Below are 13,172 nucleotides of genomic sequence, written 5' to 3' on the forward strand. Positions count from 1 at the left end.
CTGAAGCCTAGAACTTGCTTAAAAAGTAAGAACACTTCTAGCCTCAGACTCATAATTTAGAAGCCTAAAATTTTGCAGCTCTGAGTTGTAAGCCATTCAAGAGCTTCCATGATCTGATCTTACCATTCCTTTCCAAAATGTTCACCTCACCCTCTCCCATTATCCCACATTTCTATATAGCTAGAATGCGAGGAGTTTTGTTTGTTTTGCTTAATATCCCTACATTTTCTTTTGTTTTACTGGCAAAAATTTCTTTCTTCTCAAGTTGTGACTTGTTTATATCCCTCCCTTCCTTCTTACAAGCTGTATTTAAATGACATTTCTCCTGTGAAGCCTTCCTTGCATCTCCATCTACCCCCAGCTAGACGTGATCTCAACTTCGCTGCTACATTCCAACAGCAGTTAGCCAGTACATCTTTTGTAGGGAGACTTTGTCATATTCTAGTCCGTGTTTGTGATTTCTATGCAACTCTCATCTTCCCTAACGGTGATGATGGTAGTAAGAGCAGCTACTATTGCTCTGAGGGCTCACTGTGCTATAAGCGGTGTGCAAGCTAGAGCTTGAGTCTTGCAGTCCTTCTATAAAGCAAGCACCTTATCTCTATTTCATGAATGAACAAACAGGTTTAGAGAGCGTAAAGCAGCAGGGTCCAACATCCCAGGGCCAGCAAGTAGTAACACTGGGACTCAACAAGACCTCCGTCCAACCCCAGAACCCCTTCTCTTAGCCACTGCCCTATCACCAGATCCAGAAGTTCTTTAAAAGGGTGGTGGAGGAAGCTCACCACTGAACACCTAACCTATACCTGGCACTGGAGCAGGAACTTTCATGTGCATTCTCTCATTTATCCGTGACTTACATAGTATAGTCTGCACTTGGCAGTGGGGAAAACCAAGGTTCACTACAAATATATTTTTTGAAAGGGAACTACCTAGAAAAAGCCACCTGTAGTGCATATAACTGATGAAAGATTGAGCGCCAGAAGATACACACACGTCCCACACGTCAACAAGGAAAATAATAACTACTTGGCAAGAAAATGGGCAAAAGACATGAACAGGGCAAAAGACATTCAGCACAGAAGAACCCGGAAAGACCAAAATCACATGAGCTGCTGTTTGGACTGTTTCAGCTTACTAGAAATGAAATACAAATCGCCACCACGAGATGCCATTTCATGCCTGTTGAATTGACAAAAATTAAAATGCCTGACCACCCGACATGTGAAGGTGATAGGAAGTTTTGTATTCCTAGGTCCCATAGGCATTGCAAAACCTCTCTCTGAAATGGTGGTACCAGTTGTCATTTCCATTTCCATTTCTAGTATATGAACCCTCCTATGACTGCCAACATTTGGAGTTGTCAGGTGTTTCCATTTTGGTCAGTTCGAAGAGTGAGAGATGGCATCTTGTTGTTTCAATGTGTACGTCCCTTCATCCTAGCAAAGCTGAATATCATCTCCTCTGGGGAAGGAGATAGAGGATGAGATTCGGCCTTATACTAGCCTTCCGTCTCTGAATAACAACACCACAGACTTCATAGCTTAAATCAATGCGCTTTTATCATCTTTCAGTTTCTGGGTGTTAGAAGTCCAGGCGAGGTTGTGCTGGGTTGTCTGACCAGGGCCCAAGGCTGAAATCGGGGAGTCAACCCAGCAGTGCTGACATTTAGGAGCTGGACTAGAAAAGAGTCCAAGCTCCGTTGGGTTGTTGGTCAGGGTCATTCTCTTGCAGCTGCAGGATCATGGTGGCCTGTTTTTTCGAAGCCAGCGATGAGGAGAGAGGTTCTCTGTTGTTGCAAGTCTCTGACTTCCAGACGCTCTTTCAGAGGGCTCCCTGATTAGACGAAGCCCAAACAGGGTAATCTCCCCTTCAGCAAACTAAAAGTCAGCTGGTTAAGGACTCTAATTATATCTACAAAATCCCTTACTCTTTGCCATATAATGTCACTTAAGAGAGTGACATCTCATCATCTTTGCCATATTCTGTGAATTAGAAACGAGTCAGAGGTTCTGTGACTCAAAGGGAGGGGACTATACAAGAGTGTGGGTCATTGGATATAACCCCAGGACATGTCCACCACAGGGCTAGAGGCTTGATTTTGCCTAGGCTATGTTCTCTCTCCAAAAAATGGAATCTAAATTTTAACATTTATTTAATCTTGATGTTGCCTACACAGATACTTGTTTTATCATTTCTGGGACTTTTCTTTATCATCAAAGTAGTAAAGTGTAAGCAACAAACTTTTTAAAAAATTAATAACTAAGCTCACCAATAAGGGACATTTTAAAAGACCAATAAAACAGAAGAGGAGGGTGCAGAAGGGGTCAGGTTTGATGATATCATCACTTTGTCTAAACACCACATTCTGAGAGCCCATGATTACTTTTTTTGGACTGTTTTAAAAACCAGTAGGTCCATGGATCCAATGTCCGCCCTTCATGCCCAATTAACAAAATACATCCGTGTTATGTTTTTATTTGATGAAACAGGAGATGAGCTCCTTTGGTTCCCCACTGCTGATGTTAGTTACTGGATAGCATCTGGCTTATTTTCAGAGCTGCCAGCTAAGAGCTACTGCAAATCCAAGAAAACCAGGACTCCAGATCATGAAACACATGTTTGGTCACATTCCTGCAGAAAGAAAATTAACCCCACCTCCAGTAACTTGTTGACAAAGTCACAGAAATTGATACTGTCAGGGAAGCGTCTAGTCAAACGTGGCTGGAGTCTGTGGCCTAAACTCTAAAAATGCATTTACTTTACTATGAGTTAGCAAAGCATAACAAGTTTCAACAAGATCGGAACAGACTGGAGGTTTGAATTATATAAACACATTTTGGTGCCAAGAGAAAACACTGCAAAGTAGTTTAAGCAACTCAAAGAATAGAGTCTGAGTAAACTTTTAAGCAGGGAAGGAGAAACCTGTCCTTTTCTAGAAACTTAAGGAATGGTAAAGATATCAATAACTGATTTAACATTTTCAAACTCTTTCTTGACCCCCTGCTTCTTTTAAATTATTTATTTGCCATTTTATTTGCATTTACTTTAAATTGTTTTATTTGTTTGTCTTACCTCTTTCAAAAAAAATTAGGTGAGAACAAATAGAAAAATTGGAAGGCTCCTCTGGAAAGTTCTCATCTCAACCTTCTTTTAGCTCCATCCCTATGGAGAGTGAGGCAATCAGAGTCCTCCAACTGTAGGCATAAATGGGGCCCAGAGAAAAATCACACCATGTGGGCCTCTCTATTGATTTCTCTAGGAGATAGGTTTTCTTTGAATGAGGATCATCTTGATTGGGAAAAGAGGTTGCGACAGAGCATCCCAGGGGCAGGGAAAAGAGTAAGCCTGGTGCCAGTTAAAGGAATTGAGCATTGATTGTTGTCTGTGAGTTTCTGGTGTTTTGCTCTATGTGGCACAGGTACCTCCTCTTCTCCTATTGGAAACTCTGCTGAACCATTACCCTAACACTACTATCGTCGTTCTGTATTGCTCTGTTAATAAATTACCTTATAACTCAGCAGTGTAAAACCACAAATCTTTATCATCATACCTCATTTCTAGGTTCAGGAATCCAGAAGCAGCTTAGCTGGGTAGTTCTGGCTCAGGGTCTCTCGGGAGGCTCTAACCAAGGAGTTGGTCAAGGTTTCGGTCATCTGAAGGCTTGACTGGGGCCGGATGATCTGCTTCCAAGGTGGCTGCCTCAAATGTCTGTTGGCCACAGGCCTCAATTCCTTGATAAGTGAGCCGCTCTGTAAGCTGCTATGGCGTCTTTCTGAGATAACAGTTGCCTTCCCCCAGAGGGAGTAATTTGAGAGAGTGAGGCAAAACTACAAAGTCTGTTATTTCTAGCTTTGGAAGTGACATAGCATCCTCTCTGCAGTATTCTGTTGGTTGCACAGATGAATCCTGATACGATGCAGGAGATCACACAGGGTGCGACTCTCAGGAGGCAGAGATCACTGGAAGCTGTCTTGTAGGCAGGCTACCGCAACCACTTGAAATAATGAATTGTTGATACTTGCTTCAATATTTCTCTCTCCACATTTCAAGTGATCTCTTTTCCCTAGTACGTTGAAGTTTTATTGTCTTTGGAATTAAAAAAAAAATCTGAAAGTATATAAATGTTAGGGCTGGACTTTATATGTTGCCCCTCCAGAAGTATGTCTACTTTATTTTTTAAAGATTTTATTCATTTATTTGAGAGAGGGAGCACAAAGGGGAGGAGGGGCAGAGGGAGAGGGACAAGCAGACTCCCCACTGAGCATGGAGCCCAGTTCAGGGCTTGATCCCAGGATGCTGGGATCATGACCTGAGCTGAAGGCAGATGCTTCATCAACTGAGCCACCCAGCGCCCAAAGAAGTATGTTTACTTTAAAAGAGAGGTTTCTTTGGGGTGAGGGAAATATTCCAGAATAAGATAGTGGTGATGGTTGTACAACATTATGAATATGTTAAAAATGATTGAATGATATACTTTAAAATGCTCAGAATATGTGATGTGAGTTTCCTTGGGATGAAAAACAATTTTAATCGAGGGGGTCTGATAACATTCATATCAAATTAGCTTATCCAGAAAGACTTAGAGCAGCTTTTAGCTCTTTATATTCTGTTGGTTCTCTCAGCTCAAAACGCAGAGTATGATTAATCCAGAAACTATCAGGTCCTGGGAAAAATGATTTATGGAGCTCACACTTAGCATAGTTTGGAGTCTACTGGAAGTAACAGGAAGTACTAGGGCAGTGTAATGGCAATTTCATAAGAGCACCATTGACTCGCATTCCTGTGATCCAGCTCACATGATCCTTCCATCAGGAAATACGTACAGCATATCTTATTCTGGCCTAACAAATGTTATCAGTAGATTCGTGCATTTCCCCCAAAATCACTTATGTCAGGGCATTTTTTGCATGATCTGTGATTTCACTTGGCAGTTGTTTTCCATTATGTTCCATCATGTCATCAGTTACTTGGAGAGAGGCTCCAGATTTTCTTCCTGTATTCAATACCATCTGTGGCTATGAGACCAAGTCTGCCAAAGACCCTTGATCAGGTTTTGTTGTCATGCATATGCGCCATCCTTATCAGTGATCAGGAAGACAGAGTCAACCTCAGCTGGCGCTGATGGCCACTGTGTGCCAGGCCTCCCATCTACTGCATCACCGGATATTAACCAACAGTCCCGAATAGTGCTTAGTCTTGAGCCTCAGACTGGTTACATGACTTTCCCCAAGGTCATCCAATCAGTTAAAAATATATTACCTGAAATAAAATGCCTAGGCACAGAGCATTCTGCTTTGAAGCAATTCAATAAACTGTAATTAAATTCAACTGAAAATAATGAAATTGACCTCATCTGACTTGATATGTACAAAGATTGTGTGCTAGCTGGAACTCTCCCTTCCCACTTACCTAATTCTCCAGGACCTAACCCTTATCCTTCTGTGATTCAGAGGAAGATGCATAGGAAATAGGGGTCAGTGAGCATGTGGCTTTCAGACAGGTCATGGTCTTCTCTGCTCCACCTCTCCCTATCTCTTCTTTTCCTCTCTCCCAGCAAGTCCAGAGCAGAGTTGCTTGCATGAGATCAAAGCATGACGCTGCTCGTACATGTTGGTCAAAGTCATGGGGTCAGCACAGCAGATTGGCTCAATCCTCTCAAGGCCCCGGGAGCGTTTTCTGTCTCTTGGAGGCCTTTTCCAAGTTCTGTTTTTCTGGTTTTCTGTGGCAACTGGTAAAATAGGGAAGTATCGACTCACAAAATTGGATGGCTCTATCATGTGATAAAATGTTTTGCTTCTTCCTGCTCTGCATTGATATCTTTTATTAACTAGAATCATAAAATATCTTATGTATAAGCATAAATTGAGTAATAATGCAACTTTTGTAATTACTGAATGCTCATGCCTTGGAGAGAGTCAGGGAAATGTGTCTCAGGGTGCAATGGCACCCAGCTATACTGACATAAGGGAACTTAGGTCAACACTAACGTCAAATGAAGAGAGACACAGGAGACTTCAAAATGTCTCACTAACCGCAATGAGATTTGCTGCTCCAATTCGCAAAGAGGCAGCTAGAAAGACATTCCAGAGGTAAAGGGTCAGAGAGTTTGCAGAACTCTGGTCCTTCTGGGAAGTGAAGAAGGGAACATGCGGAACACAAAAAGCCTTGTCCTCGGGCTTGCAAGTGGAGCCTTCTGATAATCCCAGAATTGCCACTATGACCCGAATCTGCTCTTTGGGACCTTTTACAGATGAATAATCCTGGGGTCCAGCACAGCCAGGGCCCAGAAATCTCTCTGAAAGGAACTTAGTACATATTTGTGCTTCGACAAAACCCATAATCCGCAGTAATCCCCTTTCACCAGGACTGAAGGGGAAAGGAGGAAAGGAAAAGGAACCTGAGAAATTACTCATTTTTTAGGGCGATCATGATAAACAGGTATCTGCATTAAGAGCCTGGATATCAAGAGTGTTTAATTTGAGTGTCTCCACAGTTTGGGGAGGAAGTTTGAAACACTCTTACGCACCAAAAGCAAAATATTTTCATTGGTAGTCTTTTGACTAAGGATGATATTAAAAATATTTCATAACCAGTAAAGTCATAGAAATTGATATGTAAATTTAAAATTAAAAACATAACTTTATATACTCTAAGGAAAAAACCCTAAACATTCATGTGTTTTTTAAAGTCACTTGCCAAGAGATTGAGTTGTGATAGAATTCCTTAACAATTGGGGCACCTGGGTGGCACAGCGGTTAAGCGTCTGCCTTCGGCTCAGGGCGTGATCCCGGCGTTATGGGATCGAGCCCCACATCAGGCTCCTCCGCTATGAGCCTGCTTCTTCCTCTCCCACTTCCCCTGCTTGTGTTCCCTCTCTCGCTGGCTGTCTCTGTCTCTGTCAAATAAATAAATAAAATCTTAAAAAAAAAAAAAAGAATTCCTGAACAATTGTAATAATTTCCGGATTATTTATTTATTTTTAAATACCGTTTGTATGATCTTTTGTTTGACATGGCCGTCACTAGCCACATGATGGCCCCGTCGGAGCTCTAATTTATTAGACACACGTTTCCTCCACATCAACTTCCTCGTTACATTGATCATGACAAGGTGATCTGTGATGTTGTGGAGTGCGTGAGGGTCACTGTCTCTCATCTCAGCTCTCGGATCTCCCCAGTGTTCTCTGGGGCTTTACTCCTTTCTTGCCATGCCCTCTGACCCCTCATTATCCCAGACAGACTGCCGGGACAGGTTGCCCACCAGAAGCCTATCCTGGCATAAGGGAACCATAAGGTGAGAGGAAGGTGGGAGGGAAAGAGGGAGTGAGGTGGAGGAGAAGGACTTATCTTGGTCACTAGGAGTCTGCCTCTTTCGTCCATCCCCCCTCCCTCGCCAAGGTGGTGGAAGATGGTGGCTGCAGGTGCTATGTGGGTCAACCTGTGGTCAGCCTTGCGGGTTAGAGCTCAGCTACCGAGCAATATACAAGCGAGGTAAGAAAAAGGGAGGAGAATAAAAGAAATGCAAATGGAAGTTACTAACAGGTGGGCAAGTGCTTGGAGGTAAGAAGGAGGCAAGAGGGCTGTGGCTGAGGCTTGGTCTGCCTCCGGAAGAAGAGGGCAGGAGGGCATGCTGAAGGGACACCGAGCTCCTCTGTACACCAGTCTGTCCAGCAGCTTGCCATTGGTGTCCAGCCAGAGGGAAGTTCGCGTGGTTACTTCCTGGGGTGCTTTCCCTTTGGCTGTTAGAGGTCTCAGGTAGATTTCCTCCCCCATAGTCGTCTTCACTGTGCTCAGTTATCCCCTGCTACCCCATGGATCAGGAGAAGGTATCAACAAGTTCCCTCAAACCATCTGAGAGAACCCAAACAAATACCTGCTATGCTACTAGCTTCCCAGTTTCTACCCACGTCTGTGCCATTCTTCATCCCTTGGGCAGTGTTAGGCATTGTTTGGGGAGTTTACCAGAAACCTCTTCCTCAGCTCTGCTCCATGCCCATCCTCTCTCACCCAATAATTTTAAACCTAGAGAGAATTCTCCAACACCTGAAACAGAACATCTTTGGCAAGGTCTGTAACCCTACTCTCCCATGTTCAAACCAGAAAAACGTGTTAGAATTGTTGTACGTGCAATTTCTGAGACTATGTGTGCTGGATTTATATTATTGTTTCCCTTATCACAGTTACTGTTATACTAATAATCAATTGGAATTTATATGATTCAACATTTTTGTAATCCCCAACCATACTGGTTGATGTCAGCTGAATCAGCTCTGCCTGGGGCTATCAAATACAGGAACCTAAAAGTCTCTCAGCCATTTACCAAAGAATGTTCTGTGGATTCAGCAAATCTATGCAGTATATTGGGGAGTAATATTTTGGGGATGTTAAGCCAATGTATTTTTGTGTTATTTGAAATGACTAGTTCCTGAGTTACTCCATGGTTCTCATATCAAGCGTCACTCCTGGACAAATCAGACCACAGAACTGCTTTCATGGTGTAGAGGGGATGCCCTTACCACACAAAAGCTGAGTTTTCATGAAGCCAAGTATCTTGAAGGAAAAATGTGAAAATGTGGAAATCAGAGAGGACTATGAAGGGAAAGCCAACTTACTCTGAACCAGATGGACCCTGGGAGGGGACAGGAGACAAAGGAAAGGAACATAGGTCATCACCGTTGTTTTAACCTCTCCTCCCCTGGCCAAAGTAGCATAGGGAAGAGATGGGATAGATATGATAAGGGGAAAGCCAAAATCGGAGGGATTTTTAAGACCCGTACCTTTTTTGGAACTCTGAGAGAAAAGATCACAATGTGATGTGGCCTCAAAATATTGTCAGCCAAGTTTCCCGGGCCAGTATTTGCTGCCTTGCTAGCAGGGACATCTGGTCTCCAGTTCCACTGGTGTTAACGGTCTCCTGCAACATCTATGCTTGGCAGTGACTAGGGTGCTATCAGCACCAGTCCTGATCCAAGGCAGGATTTGGCCCTTGCTTCTGGCTAAGTGACCTCTAAGCTTAGCTTTCTGGCTCTCACAGAGATCCTATGCCTACTCAAAATCCTTTCGCCGTATTCCTTTTCTGTGTAAACAGTATGGAGTATGGTTTTCCTTATTGGCGACTATGAACTGTGGTTAAATCATAAAATAACACAAGGAATGGGATCCTGTAAGGAACTAGCTTGAGCATGTGAAATTGATTGAGTGGAGATGTTAGGGTACCAGTATTTGAGGTTAGACGACTCTGCAGCCGTAAAACACTTAATAAAGCTATCACCTATTGTACTTTTGGTCACAGATAGGACAGAGTGTAGTATTAGAAGAAACAGGAGGAATGATTTAGGATGCTTTTGAGGGTGGTCTACTTTTGTAGCTTTCACAAAGTCCTGCAATAGAAATATGAGCTTAGGCTAAAGATGACCATCTGAGAGTAGAGAGGAAGGCTGGAGACTTGAAGGAGATAAAATTGGAGTGAAAGGCAAGCCTAATAGGCCACACATTTCCCGAATACTTCCCATTAACCATTCTCTAGCCAAGAAAAGAGAATACAGTGTTGGGAAATGCTGGTTCATGGCTGGTGCCTTGCTCACCTAAGACTATTATTTTGAACAAATTCAAGGCAGATGCCATTGATTCAAGACCAAGAGACTAGACCAGGCCCCGAGAATCATGAATATGGAGCATGGATTCTCAGACTCAAAGATTATACAGACACATGCTCTGGCTGTAGTCATTAGCTCATGAGATAGATAAGAAACAAATCAAACCTATGCCTATGACATTTTTAATGGAATTATTCTCTGGAGAAGCCCCAGTATTTACCAACATTAACCAGAGGTTGTTCACCTTCTTTGGTAATGTCCACACCATGAAATCTCTGTTTAGGGTGCTGGATCATGAGACGCTATATCTGAACCTGAAAAGACCTCACAACATCCACAGACACCAGAATTGGAGTTGGACATATCAACTGACAGAGACACGGGGTTGATTTCCTTTAAGAAATCAATCATTGTAATTCACACAGGAATGATTATCTTTGGAAATGTAGATAAAAGAGTGTGTTTAGATGTTGAGTGACCAAAGGGATAGTCTGTAACAGAAATAGTTATATGCTTACCCTACAGCTACTTTGACTATTTTGTTTTTGTTCAGGTAGACACACTTATGCAAAATCATGAACCAGGTAGAAGATGAGCCCAGTCTTAGGGGCAATCTAAGTATATCATGGTGGCCCTCTTCCGTTAACTAGTGATTGATTCATACAAAGACATGGCGATAATTCTGGCCAATGAGGAAAGAGGAAAAGTCTGGTGGGGAGATCTTTTGTCCTGAGTAAGACACAAAAAAGAAACAGTGCTTCTTCCTTTAGATATTGTTGTTTATGAACATGTTACCTGAAACGGCAGTTATCTCTTAGCCAAAACACACAGAGGACAGAATCATACAGAAATGGACCCAGAAATACTGATCATACCATGAATGGTGCCGTATTCCCTTGAACAGATTTTTTTAAGGGAGACAACAAAGGTCTGTAACATTTAAACCAGATGGTTTGAAGTTTTCTATATTTGTATTCCAAGTCATTCTAATGATACAGTTCACAAACTTAATGTATCATCAAAATCAGAAGGGACTCTTTTCACACTGAATATACACCAACAGGTCATTATACAACATCCCCCTCTCTTTGATCCTTCTCTCAAGTTGAGAAATAACTGATTATAAGTTTTTATGAAAATACAAAGAGCCAAGAATAACCAAGACAGTCCTGAGGATGAACAAAGTTAGAGGACTTAGACAACCTTATATCAGGTCTTACTTTAATCATCTTGGCCTTGGTACACAGGTAGGTAAATACACCAGTGGGAGAGAACAGAGAGTCCATAAAGAGACACAAACATACCCAGTTGTTTGATTTATGATCAGTTACTCTACACTGCAATATGTTAAGATGGTCTTTTGAATAAATGGCATATGGATATCTGGATATCCATATAGAAAAATCAGATGGTATTTGGATACCATACAGAAAAAAAAATAATTTTACCTCTTTTTTCATACATACACAAAAATCAATTCCAGGGGCACCAGAAATCTGAATATGAGAGAGCAATAAAGCTTTCAGAAGGTAACATAGGCGACAATCTTCATGATCTTGGGGTAGACAAATATTTTTTTAAATGGTACACCAAAACCATAAAGGGAAAGACTGACAGATGGGACTACATTAAAATTGAGAGCTAAAAGACAGAATTAAGAGAAAGAAAAGTCAAGGTACAAATGGACAGATGTGTATCTGACAAAGATATACAGAAGATATAAGACATCAGACATGAGATGCTTATCTGAAAAAGAATATATAAGGAACTCCAACAAAGCAATAAGTACAGACAACCCAATAAGAAAATGCACAAAAGATATGAAAATAGACACGTCCCGAAGGAGATATCTAAATAGCTAATAACACTTGACTAGATGCTCAACATCAGTCGTTGTAAAGGAAATGCAAATAAAAACAACAATGTGATACTGGTACGGATGACCCAGAAGGACTAAAATTAAAAGAAAAAAAAGCACTTGTAACAAAGTATCAGTATACATGAGGAGCAACTGAAACTCTCCTATACGCTGATGGGACTATGAATTTGGAACACTCTTTGGCCTTTCTACTAAAACTGAACACAGTCATACCTTCTGACCAGTGGTTTGCTGACAAATGTTTCACCCTCTCCAAGTGTATTTCCAAAATAAGTGTTGATTGATATTTTTGTTTATGTTCACAAGATAATAGTGAAACCAAAAGGACATATTTTGTAACTTTACTTGTCAATTACATGAGTAATTCTCGGCTAAATGGGATGATAGTTTTCAAATATTCCGAAATATTTTCTCAATGTTTATGCTATTGACAATGTAATGGCTAGGGATAGGATAAACATTTATGCTTACTCTGCATTATTCATAGTTTTCCCTTCTTTGTTAAGTCTGATCATCAACAAAACACTAAGTCAAAGCCTGATTTTTAGTGATTGCCAATTTCCATTGTGTATATATCGCTACCAAAGCCAATGTACTGTGGCCAATAGGATGCTCTCGAATGCAGAGTTTGGAAGAGATGCATAGTAGCACCTTATTATATTCTATTTCTACCATAAAGACCTAATAAATGCAAATAACCTCAAGGAAATAGCAAACTACAGTAAAAATTAGGAAATGAAGGGTTTTGAGCATCTATCACTATTGTTTTTTAAATTATTTACTTTAATTGTAAGTTTATGTAACTTAACTTTTAATAGTGGCTATGTTTAACAACTAGATTGCAAATTTCTTCAAGAGTTAACGGTGGGTTCTTATAAGTTGGTATAAGCCTGCTCCAGCACACTGTTGTTTATGACCCAGAAATTACACTTCATATGTATTCACAGAAATATGTACATGTGTTCTCTGAAGGACACGCACAATTTTTATTGCAGCAGTATTCTTCATAGTCAACTATTAGAGACAACCCAAAGGTCCGTCCAAAATAGACCAGAAGATAAATTGTTGCATTTTCATACCTTAGCGTACAAGTCAGCAGGAAAACTGGACAAATTACCCCTGCTTCACCCGCCTCAACAAACAGAATGTTGAGCCAGGTACAAAAGAGTATATGCTGTCTGATTCCATTTGCATAAATTCGGAAAAGAGGCCAAATTAACCTATGGTAATAGAAGTCAGATAAATGGTGGTTTTCTAGGGTGGTGTAAGGTAGGGTGTGACTGGCCCGTGGCTTTAGAGAGGCTTCTGGAGTGCTGGTAAAATTTGATTTTTTTTTTCCCAGGTCTGACCCCTCACGTGGGTTCAGCACATTCAGTCTCACTGAGCTGTACCCTTTGGGCCAGTATGCATGTATGTGACACTTCATAAGAAAGTTTACATCTAAAAAGTCACTTGGGGTGTGACTTTTCGCATTGCTCACGCCTCCAAGAGAGAATAGTATGTGATATCCCCTCCTTTAAAGGGAAGGAACTGATTTTCACACAAGTCTTAGAGTAAAGGTGAGGAGCTGCTTGTTGAGTCTCTGGATGAAAGGGAAACACCTTGGCCCCTACCTGGGAATATTTTGCCCAGAGAGTAAAAAATACATGGTTATAAGGGCATCGTCTACTCTAAGAAAAAATATATAAGATCAGA

This window comes from Ursus arctos, unplaced genomic scaffold (assembly GCF_023065955.2).
Source record: "Ursus arctos isolate Adak ecotype North America unplaced genomic scaffold, UrsArc2.0 scaffold_27, whole genome shotgun sequence".
Lineage (NCBI taxonomy): Eukaryota > Metazoa > Chordata > Mammalia > Carnivora > Ursidae > Ursus > Ursus arctos.